The 13,681-nt window shown below is 34.2% G+C and overlaps 1 protein-coding gene and 1 long non-coding RNA gene across 2 annotated transcripts in view; one reads left to right on the top strand and one right to left on the bottom strand.

Annotated features, from left to right (window-relative positions):
- The window catches only part of CACNA1C (calcium voltage-gated channel subunit alpha1 C), a 611,798-nt gene that overhangs the window by 44,182 nt on the left and 553,935 nt on the right, over positions 1-13,681 (bottom strand). The window lies entirely within an intron of this gene.
- Positions 1-13,681, top strand: part of LOC139169809 (uncharacterized) — an 87,569-nt gene that overhangs the window by 46,370 nt on the left and 27,518 nt on the right. The gene's annotated exons all lie outside the window — the stretch shown is intronic.

Below are 13,681 nucleotides of genomic sequence, written 5' to 3'. Positions count from 1 at the left end.
TTTTGTTTTGAAAAAGATGCATCTTTGATATTTTATCTTAAAAACATGGAATAAACCTAACCTATCAAAGAGAAATATTGGAGGGGCATGAATTGGACGTTTGATCGGTATAATCCCATATTATTTAGGCATGTTAATGTACATAAAATATTTTAATACAACTCATGCATACCCCACTAATTTAATATTAATTTGTATTCATTTAAAATATATATAATTTGTTACCAAGTACTGTATGTAAACAATGTTCTAGGATTTGTTATTTTTTGATGGTATATATTTAAAGACTATCTTATAATTTCAAATTCTACATTTATATTTATAAAATAAATTAATAGATTTTTTTCATTTTCTTATCAACCCAACTTTTCACTATAGCAGATTGATGATGTTATGAAAGATTCACATAGACACACAGCAGAAAATTCTATTTTTAACTGAATTCAGATAGCTAAATGTGTTTTTAGTTTTTAGAATGTATTTATTATTCTGCTCATTAGACACAATAAAATGGAAATGAGATAGCAGAGCTGAGTTCATAGTGATCTAAAGAGGTTTGAAACATATTAGTTGGCAATGCTTTCTGATATATTGTGCTTCCGCTTGTAGCAAAATGGTGGTGTCTGGGGTTTTGCTTTTTAAAGGTCTTCCAAAGTGGCATTTTAAACCCTATGGCTGTGACAGTGTTAAACTTGACCTGTCATACTAAATTCAAAATTTGAATTCTGATGGAAATATTATTGGAGCTATAGTAAGAAGCTCACTTAAAGAAAAATAAGTATAAGGAACCAAAATAAACAGTAAGTATGGAAATGCTATTTTAAAAACCTGTATTCTGCTCGGTTCCAAATAACGTCTGATACTTTAGTTGCTCTGTTTACATTAATGTATATGGCTAGAATGTGAGATATTTTCTATGTGCTAAACTATCAAAACAAAGGGATTTTAAATTTCATTTTAAATTTCCATATCACTCCAATTATTTGACTGACTGAAATAACTTAACGAAACAGATTAAACGTTTTATCTTTTCAGATAGCACATATTCAACTATGGGTACTTTTTTAGCCATGAGAGATAACTATTAGTTTGCCTTTCTTTCCTTTCTTTCTTTCTTTCTTTCTTTCTTTCTTTCTTTCTTTCTTTCTTTCTTCTTTCTTTCTTGTTTATTTATTTATTTGTTTTGTATGCCGCCCCTCTCCGCAGACTCCGCAGACTCCGCAGCTTAATAGAGGATTGGATGGATCCAGGCCTATTTATTGTATTTATTAATAGTATAGAATTATATGTGTTCATGGCATCTGTGAAGTCTCTGGCCCAAAGAGTTTGCATTGTAAGAACAGTCACAGGGAAACAGAAAAATAATAGAAGAGAAATAGGATTGCTAATGTGAAGAATATGCTACCTATATCCATTATGCTTACAACCTTAGAAGATATTGAGTTTGGTGACATCTCAGAAAACTACAGGAAAAGCGTAGTTTGAGAAGCGTATGGAAGAAGAAAGAAATGAATTTAAGGGTGTATTCTGGGAGCCAATCTCAATTCCAGAAGGAACAAAGAAAGAATGTTATTATTTCAGGGTGCAAAGCTTTTGAATAATGATTGCAATATAGCTGAATGGATAAGGAACACAGGGGAAGCTATGATTTAAGAGCAAAGAAATGCTGGAGGAGGAGAGTATAAGCTTTGGAAGATAAGAAATATAGTGGGTGGATGGATAAATCTGCAAATGGGTAGAAAAACAATGTACTTATTTATTTGTTTGTTTGTTTGTTTGATTTGTATGCCGCCCCTCCCCGGAGACTCTAGGGGTTTAAGGGGTTTAAGAGAGGTGTCAAATGAATAGATCAAAAAATAAATTTGGCGGAAGAATAATACTGAATCAGTGGGGAGATATATATCTTCCAAGATAATGAACAATTAAAGATATAATTACAATAATGAACATAAGAGATGACCAGAGATATTTGTAATTGGCAATTAAGGATAAAAATGGATCAAGCTACTGCTTAGAAGATTAGGCTCCCTGCTCTTCCCAAATGCCTTTTATATACTTCATAAGAGTATATAAATGACTACTGTTAAAACATTATGTTTGTGCATCATCGTATAGTTTATTAACAATTGAGGTGCAGCCAAATCTATTTCAATCTAAGCAAAGGTTATGTGATGCAATGAGTTTTAGCATATAAGTATAACTAAGTATTTAAGAATATATATAGTGTATACCCTCTGTATGATATGGGAGTCAGATTCTTTAAGTTCAACATAATTATTTGTCTAGGAGAAAGCAGAATTGTATTTGGTCTTCCCTTAGGTGTGTATATGTATATATTTATGTTTATAAATTTCTAATAACTGATATTATAATGCATTTTCCAATAATTTTTCAGTCATGGAAAATAATTTTATGATGTTTTAGAATCAGGCAAGACTGTTCAACAAGCCAGTAGTAAATAAGACTTATATGACTCCTACTACAATCCTAAATCTTTAAAAATAATTTCCATTGAATTCAATGAGACTTACTTCAATGATATGTAGGAGTATGTACATTTCCCAGAATCACATTGGAAATAATACAAATATGATAAGTAAGTACAGTATTACATAGCAACTACCAGATGATCTTTTTCTGATGTCTGATGTTCTGCAATCCAACAGTTATGCATTAAAGATACCTTGAAAACATATACAACAAGGACAGTACAAGTAAAAGACAGGATGATATAAAGGGGCATTTGAAGTGGTTTGATTTCATAATAGAGGACGATGTACCAGAAATCACAGAGTGATTAATTTGTTCAGTATTCTAAATACAAAAATATATATTTGCTGCCTACCAAAACTGATTTGATGTATTGATAAAAATTCTGAATTTTGATTTCAAAGTATAATAATAATTAATAATAATAATTTATTCGATTTGTATGCCGCCCCTCTCCGTAGATTACAATATAATGGTAGATTTATGTTGAAACATATTTTACATCTTTTAAAAGCATTAAGTATTGTTTAATAATAATTAAGTGATCATGTATCACTTTCAAATAGCAATGTTATAGATGTTTTGTACTCAAAAGTTAAATGTCAGAATTGTGAAATATATTGAAATGAAGCCTAGGTATACTGCTGCCACTTTCCAGTGAAATATTTTTCAACTTAGTAGCATACGACAGATACAATGAACCTGCCCTTATTTTTGAAATCATAGTTCAATAACTTTGAATGACTTAGCACAGTGATGGCAAACCTTTTTTGATTCACATGGATGTGCTAGCATGCATACATGTGTCCACACCCCTTCCCTCCCCCACACATGTTTACCCCCTCCATGTGCACCGGGCTTACTAAAGCCTGGTACATTTAAAAGAAAAAAAAGTCCAAACAGACAAACCGGAAGTTTGGGAAAACACACTTCCAGTTTGCCATTGTCCTATTTTTTTACACTCCGGAGGGTTCAGGGAAGCTTCCTGAAGCTCTGGAGTGCAAAAAACAGGACAACAGGCAAGAAGTGCATTCTGAAAACGCACTTCTAGTTTGCCCATTGTGCTGTTTTTTTGCACTTTGGGGCTTTAGGAAGCTTCCCTGAACCCTTTGGCGTGCAAAAAACAAGACAACAGCAAACCGGAAGTGCATTTTCCTGAACTTCTGCTTTGTCTGTTTGTTTGGTTATTATTATTATTATTTTGCCTCTGGGGCTCTAGGGAAGCTTCTCTAAAGCATCCGGAGGGTGAAACAGTCTTTCCCAAGGCCAAAAATCTTCCGGCCGTCATGCGCATGCACAATGCAGCTAACAGGGCAAAGTCTCGTGTGCCCTCTGATATGGCTCCACGTGCCACCTGTGGAACGCGTGCCATAGGTTCACCATCACGGTCTTACCATCTAGATAAATGTATGCTGCTTGTCAAGCACCTGAATTTTGGTCATGTGATCAGGAGGATATTACAATGGTTTTAAGTGCAAAGACCGGTCCTTGCCATTGTAACATTAAACCATCATTCAATGAATGGTTTTAAGTTAAGGACTAAATGTATAAAGTCATAGCTAAATAGATATGGCATATATCAAGAACATTTGGCTCTAGAGAAATGCAGGTATATAATCTGTTACAGTGTCATTTATTTAATGTCAAGGATCCAATATTAGGTTCCACAAACATGCAAGCTACAGTTGATCTATCCCACAAAATTAAGTTGATTTATAATTGTAATGCTACATGTCATTGTAGAACATGTACAATTTTCATTCATTTTAATGGTAAGAATACTTTTTAAAGGCTGCAAATGAAATGCAAGATCAACCAGTAAAATGAAATTGCATTGAAATAGTCTACATGCTCCAGAAAAGTTGAGATTACAACCTGTTGACCATACTGGCTAGTAATTCTGGAAGTGACAGACCTCAGATATCTGGAGAGGACCAGATAGGACGGAGCTCAATTTTAGATATGTGCTACCAGGGAAAAATTGTGTTTTCCCCACTCTACTTAATAAAATGTAAAAAATGAGAAATACATTTTGGCAAACAGGATAGTTAGTATTTTAAATATTAAATATAAGCTGTACATTGGCTTGTGAAGAAAAGTTAGTACATTTATACTTTATTTTACTACATCCTTCACAATTTTAAAGAGTTATATTTTTATTGTAATATACTTTGAGACTTTTAGATCAGAAGCAGTGAGCAAATATTTTTTAAAAAAAATAAATCAATGATTCTATTACTTTTTAAAACGGTTCCTTATATATTTAGGTCTTTTGAAAAATAATCTTACAGCATTAACACACTCAGAATAAATGTTTTTTCCATATAGGAAACATGAACTCCCTTAGATCAGCCTTTCAGAATCTAAACTCCTTCCAGCTGTGTGAATAAGTTTGGATCCAATATTAGGTTCCACAAACATTGTTAGAGCTACAAACATTCTTTTTTGGGGGGGGTGGGGGATAAGTTTTGCTTCCACACAATAAAATAACATTGGTGATTTCCATATATTATGCAAGATGAATGTTTATGCCTAGTAGCTTGTTTTGCATATTTGAATCATTTTCTAATAATATGACCCTGCCCAAAATCTGATTGCTGGATCATAAGAACTCTTATTTAGTTTCCTCAGACATTAGCATTCATACATTTGTAACACCTTATAGATGAGCAATTTTCAATTCTGCACTCAATGCCTTTGCCTTGACTATTCTTTGAGGAATAATCTATCCGATACAAAAACAAAACAAAACAAAACACAAATCACAACTATTCCCCCAAATAAATAACTCATTAAAACTCCAAAACAACATTCAATTTGAACATGCACATGGACACAATACATACATAGTTAGATATCAGAAATAACGTAATTATTAAGGTGAAAACACAGTGAGAAGAATAATATAGAATGTCACAAAAAGCTGGGGGCTACTCATGTCCTTTGCTTGCTATATATTGGAGGACTTTGCTCTTCTCACACCAAGTTTTCTTTCAAACAATGTTCTCATGGAACAAAGTATTCACACCTATATAGAAAGCAAAGATTTCTTTCCAATATTAGCTCTACAGCAAAGGACTGGAGAAGTTAGAAGATAAAAGACAGAGCACCAGATAGATGAGCAGACAGAGCAACATAGATGAGTGCAGAATCTGAAAAAAAAGGCCAAGGGTTAGATGCATGCCGTCCTTCCACTAATCTTTGTTCCATTGCAAGAGTGGGGCTGTTTTAGGACACAATCTTCAGGCCGCCTACTGGGGACTAGTAAGAGACGCTCCAAGTTGGCCAACCGAACCAATCAGTTGACTATACTAGTTACTGCCATATTTCAAACCAACCTACACTAAATATGAATGTCATTTCAATCTTAAAAGCCATTTTTAGGGAAACATGCCCCATTACAGCTGAATTGGTTTGTAGTTAGAATTGAGATTTTGATGCAAAGAGCTCTACCTTTTATTCCCAACTGACCTTTGGCCTTAGTGTCAGTTTCCAGGTTCAACTCTCTGCTTTCAGAAACTTTTAACTGTTGCTGAAAATTGGCTGACACACATTTGGCTTGACTTGAATAACAAAGGCAAGGTGGTCATAAAAATAGGAATGGAGAAAGGGAGGGACCACTGGGAATAAATGAAAAAATGAATTTCCAAGGATGTTAACATTTGTGTTGCTATTTCTGGATTAATAATATATAGATAGATCTCTTATTTGCATGGAGAATGAACTGTGAATCTATGTTCCACAGATATTTTGGGATTCAACTTTTGTTATAGTTAAATTGATCAAGTGTGCTGGGACTGAGTGAGGATTTCCATTTTCTGTCCTAATCTGAAATAAAGCAGTAACAAATGAGGAAAAAAATAGGGTTTGACAAAAGGTTTTTTAAAATTTTATTTGCTTCTTACTTTAGAATCATTTCAGAAACCTTCCAAAACTATTGCTAATATACCTCTCAATTTTTCGTAGGGACACATTTGAGTGCCACTTGGAATATTTATATACTGTAGCTGCCTCTTCTAAGCTTGTAGCAATAATTGGCTTTGTGCTATCATTATAGGTATTACAATTACAAACCTGCAACTCTACAAATGGATGAGCCTAGTGACACTGTTTTCTCCATAGATAGACATGGTTTCTCAGAGATGACACCAATCAGAACACAATGTATGGAGAAGATATTGAATTTCTGAACTGGCATCAAATCGCAGCCACCAAATTTGCTGATGCTTTTTTGACAGTGTATCAAGAAATTTGATTCTCCAGGAATAGGTATTTTTAATAGCTTCAGTAAAGCATTAATAGGCTTACTAGAAAGCAAAGTAGGAGAATAGATACTTCTAAATAGCTAGGGGACATCTTCATATCTCTCTCATTTTCTTATAATCATTTCTGTACAGTCATTCCATTAAACCTAAGGATAAACTTCCTTCAAACTATAAGTGGCCTAACAATAATTCTCTAAATACATAATTGAAACTTAGGATCAGAAATAACACATTGTATACCTTCTATTATTCTTTCCAGCATACAAGCTCACTTACTGCATGCAAACACTTGAAGCTGGCATCAAATGAGGACTGTTAAGCTCAAAGTCTTACATCCTCCTTAAATGCAATCATACATATATCTGACATATATCTGAAATATATTATCCAAGCTAAGGATAGCTACACAGATACATTCCAAACCTTGATGCAGGGGTATATAAACCTTATTTGCCTTTCACAGAACATCCTTACTTTTCCAAATACAAGGACATAAAATTTCAGCACATATAATGGAGAACATCTGCTTTATTCAATTAATATAAGGGCACTTTTTCACAGGTTCTTTTTAAAAATTGTATTCAATTAGACTGACCCAAACTCAAAAGCCAGAAAAATATTTGACCCTGGACAGGTACTTTTCTTTACATATTCCAATGCATGTTGAGGAAATGTTTATTTTGGGGAAAAAGAAAAAAGGATACAAAAATATGAAACTTATACATTTGTATGTGTTTTCTACTGTCTCTATCCTATATTCTCTTCTACTGCTATTTCTATGTTTTTAATTATTATTGCAATATTTATTATGTTCTTTTATGTGTAATAACTGTTGCATGAACTCTATACTATACTTATAGGGCAGCTATTTGCATTATTACGACATTTCCTCTTTACTATTATTACATGCTGTAAGATTACTAACAACACTTCTCACAAATCCTGTACTGCCTTATGTTTTAATTCAGGGATGCCAACTCGTGGCCTGTGGACCAGATGTATCATGTGCTGGCTATGCCCACCCCATTTTTGTAAAGGGGGGAAAAGTCACGATATGTCACATGATGACACAGTTTGACACACCTGTCTGAATTACATAGAAACATAGAAGACTGATGGCAGAAAAAGACCTCATGATCCATCTAGTCTGCCCTTATACTATTTTCTGTATTTTATCTTAGGATGGATATATGTTTATCCCAGGCATGTTTAAATTTAGTTACTGTGAATTTATCTACCAAGTCTGCTGGAAGTTTGTTCCAAGGATCTACTACTCTTTCAGTAAAATAATATTTTCTCATGTTGCTTTTGATCTTTCCCCCAACTAACTTCAGATTGTGTCCCCTTGTTCTTGTGTTCACTTTCCTATTAAAAACACTTCCCTCCTGGACCTTATTTAACCCTTTAACATATTTAAATGTTTCGATCATGTCCCCCCTTTTCCTTTTGTCCTCCAGACTATACAGATTGAGTTCATTAAGTCTTTCCTGATACGTTTTATGCTTAAGACCTTCCACCATTCTTGGACCCATTCAATTTTGTCAATATCTTTTTGTAGGTGAGGTCTCTAGAACTGAACACAGTATTCCAAATGTGGTCTCACCAGCATTCTATATAGCGGGATCATAATCTCACTCTTCCTGCTTGTTATACCTCTAGCTATGCAGCCAAGCATCCTACTCGCTTTCCCTACCGCCTGACTGCACTGTTCACCCATTTTGAGACCGTCAGAAATCACTACCCCTAAATTCTTTTCTTCTGAAGTTTTTGCTAACATAGAACTGGCAATACAAACACAGAACTGCCAATACAAATTCATCTTTTTCTCTGGGATTTCATCCCTGTTAATAGCCAGTCTGTAGAGTCCTTGCACTTTCTTCATTGTGCTTTGCTTTATACTGTTTTTCCCTCTGATCCAAACACTCCCTTTGAAGGAAAAACACTTTTTATCCAGCTGCTTTCCTTGCTAGCTGGTGGCTGCAGACTTTCTAATACATGAACCTCCTGCATTCTCCTCAAACATCTGTTTCAAGGTTGCAGCTTTATTGGCAACCCGGCCTTGCTGACGTTGAGGAAAAGAGAAGGGGGCTTTCACATACCTCTAGTTGCTTTTGCTATAGATTTCAAGGATGTAATAATTATGCAGTGCTTTAAAAATAACAAATATGAAATAAGGAAGAAGGGTTAACAAAACAATAGAGTTTTTTTCAATGATTCTTAGTTATGGATTCTGAAGTTTTATTATTTTTAAATTTATTTTTATTTTCTATGTTTTCCTATTTTGTAATGGTAGAAAATATATACAAAAGATCTCCCTGTAAGATTAACAGGCCTCTTTTATTGCTTAGAGAAAAGGAGTTATTTATTCAGGTATGAATTAAGAAACTAACTATGTATTGACGGAGAAAACTATTCTCAATACTTGAAATCAAATCCCTTCTAAAAGACCGTATTCGAAGTTACATCTTTCAAATGTCGTACAATTGTTACTTGGAAGTTGCATTCCAAAAGTCCTTGTCCCTAAGTTCATAAAATGTTAATAGTCAGTTGTCTCAAACGAAACAGTTTCTCAGAAGAAAGTAAAGCGAGAAACTCCTATTTAACACCATTTCTCACAAAATAGGAGGCTGTGGGTAATTTTGCCTACTGAGCACTGAAATAAGAGTCATTTTATTGCTATGGATATAGGTATGGATATGGGCTGTGGTAATTTTAACCATTGAGCACTGGAATAGGATGAAGATTTCAGTCATTTTATTGCTTTGGATATACTATTCACTGTTAAACTTAAAAATTCCTTTGTAATTATGATGCAGCCTGGCCATGAATGCAGTATGAGAGCTTCTACTGAATAGGAGAAAGCCTTCAGATGACATTTAAAAACAAGTAACCATCAGTGGTTTGCAATTACTCCTCTTTTGGGAAAGAAGCCCACTGGATATCTTCATGGCTGATTAGAGTTGGTTCTCCCCTGTCATTCAAATGCATATTCCTACAGTGGATTATACATTTGTGCAATTAGAGAAGCATCATTATTGTCAAGCAAAGAGCAAAGACAATTTGGACAGCATATGAGCTGGTCTTTTGCTGCTCTAATGTCAAAGGTTGAGGACAACAGTCTATAACCAAAGCATATTCTGGGTATTATCCAGCAATGAATATATAACTAGGCAGACATATAACCTCTTAATTAAACAATAATCAATAAGATGCAAGAAAACAAAGGCTAAAACAATGAAAGGCTAAAACAATCAAGAGGTATCTAAACATTAGGAATCTAAGCATGTGAATTTGTGCGCCTTTTTTGAGAAATAACATCAGAACAACCTATTTCCAAGCAAAGTTGCATAGGTTGGATTTAAATCTTGTATTCAGGGCCTTGGAAGGAAGGCAACAATCTTGTAAACATCTTAACTTAGTAGAAACTACATGGCTTTTGGGGTAAAACTTGATATCCAACTCTTGCAAAAGGTAAACTGAGAAGATACATACTATGGTGATTGTTACCCTACACTCAAGAAACCTACAACAGGAGTGTCAAAATCGATTTCATTGAGGGCCACAACAAGTTTGTGTTTGAGCTCGGAGGGCCTGAGGTGGCGATGGACAGAGTGGGTGTGGCAAGCTTGATGTCACTCATGTCGGGGGCACCTTTGGTGGCCTGAGAACTCTGCCAGTGAAAATGGGCTCCTGAGTTTAGTTTCCAGCTGTGATGACTTCTTGCAACCTTCTGCATGTGAAAACAAGAGCTTAGGTGGGCCGCACACAGCCCTCATGAGATTCCATTTTCAGCTGTGATGGCCTCCTTCAGGCTTCTACAAAGGAAAATGGAGCTTAGGAGGGCCGCATGCGGCCCTCCCAACCTCTGTTTTCCCTGGCAGAAGCACTGCGGACCGGTCATTCACTTTTTACAGAACAGCCCTGCAGGCCAGATCTAAGTTCCCCCTAGGCTGGATCTGGCCCTGGGCCTTGAATCTGACACCTCTGACCTACACCTTTAAAAAGTGGCTCACAACTAATATTGGATTTGTTTTTTGTGGCAATCCAATGATTTCAGTGGAAATTTGTGACAATACATTCCATTTAAAATGAATGTAGCTGAAGAGTAGTTTCATGTGTTCATAATTTATATTCATGCACTAAACATGCACATGCAGTACATGCACATCCACTCTAATGCAAAAGAACTACATGCCAAGCATGTTAGGCATCTAGACGAATTACAAATGCATCCGCATACAAGCTCAATTATACTTTTAAGGCTTGTGCACACGTTGTCTACCCAAAGTGGATGTCATCTGCCCTGTGGGAACTAGTTTCCCCAATGAAGTCTCACTTACCTCTAGTGAATTAGCTCTAGCTCATCTTAGAGCTAGTTTGCTGCTCCCTAAAGGTAAGCAAAGCAGTTTAACAAGGTGTAAATTTAATGTGTGCACAAGCCCTAAGGTATACACCTGCATTCAGATATACAAACAGGTGACTGTTAAATGATTTAGACTATTTGAAATATCCTCCAAAGTGAAACAGATAAAAAGGAAGTAAACAGATAAAGAATATACACATTGATTATTTCACACACACACACAAAATTAGATTCCAGCCCTATTGAATTATGATAAAATATATTTGCAGAACCATTCCTACATACCAGTACTGTACATGATCTGTTCTATAGTCTAATTATACTGCAGATTGAAATCTCAGCACATCACAAATACAAGTGTTTGTCAAGTATTTTTTTAATTACTAGGAAATTCCTTGTTTTGCATAGAAAACTTCCAAATATTTTCTATTCTTTTTCCTCAATGCTAGATTTATAATGCTTGCCAAAAGCATTATAAAAGCAACATGCCAAAAATTATTAATTTATATTTGTTCTTTTTTACAGTTTTGCAAGTTTATACTTTTGTTTTGTACTGTATTCAATTTAATCCAAATTCAAAAACATCAGGATAAATATTCATAGTGAAATCCATAGTGAAAGGTGTAATTTCACATAATACTAATCTAAAAGTCTCTTTTTTAAAAAAAATATTCTTTCAGCATATATTTAAATCAAAAATACACAAATGAATTTTTGATCCTGTGTTGTATAATTAATTAATGAATTAATACTAATTCATAGCTTTACCTGGAGGAAAATGTGCAGTGCAGCTGTTGAAAGGTAACAAAAGTGCATGTCTTCCAAAAACACTTTATTAGAAATGTTTCCAAAAATCAGATCTTGATTTTTTTTTAAATCTATTTTTTTTGGGGAACTTTAAGCTATGGACAATTCTGTTTTGTTCATTTGTTTGTTAATTAGCAGTCTCAGCAAAACCTTTTTGCTCAATCGCTTGGTAGCAAACTGCCAATAATATACAGTATAGTAGTACCTCTAGATACGAGCTGCTCCACATGCAAGTATTCCAAGTTACGAGCTGCGACGAGAGCAAAATTTCTGTTCGACACCCGAGCTCAAATTCGGGATACGAGCCGAGCTTCCACTAGGTGGCGCAAGAATCTCCTTGCTTCCAGTTATCTCGGCGCGAAAAACAAAGTCTAAAGGCATTCGTTCGAGATGCGAGTTGATCCGACATACGAGCTCGGGTCTGGAACGAATTAAACTCGTACCACTGTAATTCCTTGTCACCAGTTTTTATAACTTTTGTGTTTAAAGGACATAACTGTACTGATATATTTTAGTTTAGAATTCATGTTGAAGATTCTGAAAGGTATAATTAATTATCTTAACATGTTTTGTTCATTTTTGTTTTTACATTTTTGAAGCTGATTTTGAAGCTGATCAGAAATTTGTATACAGACTATAATCAGGAGCAGATGGAAAGCTGCATTTCTTCCCCCATTTTCATATTTTTGTACTCTTAAGAACTGAGTATAGTTCTGCACATATGGCAAAAATAAGAAATGGCTATGGCTAGATCTCCATATAAGATTCAATAAATGAATTTGAGATGAGATTAATCATTTAAGCTTTATGATGAATTGAAAACTAAGTGCAGGTTTATTCCTTTTTTTCTGAACATGCTTTCTACTATTTCAGGATAGTTTTCAGATAGTCATAAATAATCCCTTTTTATGCTTTTCCTCAAAGCTCTGCTTTTAGCTTACTCAAATTTGCTGTAGTTTTTGTGATCCTCCTACAGCAATATTTCTTAAAATGCATTAGATGGAACATCAGTTTTTCCTGAATGACTTAAATCCAAAATAAATATTTTATGAAGTTTGGATCCATTCAATTTAACTAGTCATAGTTAAGTTCTCTATTCTTGAATAAAGAAGAAAAATTGGCATATTTTTTCTCAGTCATCACACTAAAACTATTTGCAAAAAAGACTAATAACTTAAAAATAAATTATTAAGAATATAAGCCTTAAGTTAAAAGACTCTGACTATTATCCTTCAATATATATACATTTGAAGGATCGTTTTCAGCACTTAAATATTCCAAAACCAAATATTGAAATAGGGCAAAGGTTACACTATTTTAAAGAATTGTTTTCGCTCTATCACTTGAGTTAATATATTGTGATATATAAATTCATATATCTCATTAAGATTCGTAATTGATGTATTAAATGTAAGGGAATTTTTTTTAAAAATAACATATTTATTTATTCCCTGTTTTTAAGATAAAATATCAAAGATGCATCTTTTTTCAAAATTGTTAAAGTTTTAAGAAATATTCTCTTCTACTATAATGAAATTTAAGTTTCGACTGAAAAACACTTTAATGCATTCACACACGTGCACATATAAATATGTGATTATGTACTGATTATGTACATCTGTCTTTTTTACTCTTGCATTCTGCTTTCCTGGTGATTAAATGCCTTTCAGTCAAATTGCTTCTGCATGGCAAAGTCTGTGCAGATGTGACCTCACAGTGTTCCTATCTAATGCATCCATCACCTTTCATGACAAAG

This window comes from Erythrolamprus reginae, chromosome 6, assembly GCF_031021105.1.
Source record: "Erythrolamprus reginae isolate rEryReg1 chromosome 6, rEryReg1.hap1, whole genome shotgun sequence".
Classification (NCBI taxonomy): domain Eukaryota; kingdom Metazoa; phylum Chordata; class Lepidosauria; order Squamata; family Dipsadidae; genus Erythrolamprus; species Erythrolamprus reginae.
The sequence above is the reverse complement of the archived record's forward strand: the minus strand, read 5'-3'. Positions and strand labels throughout refer to the sequence as shown.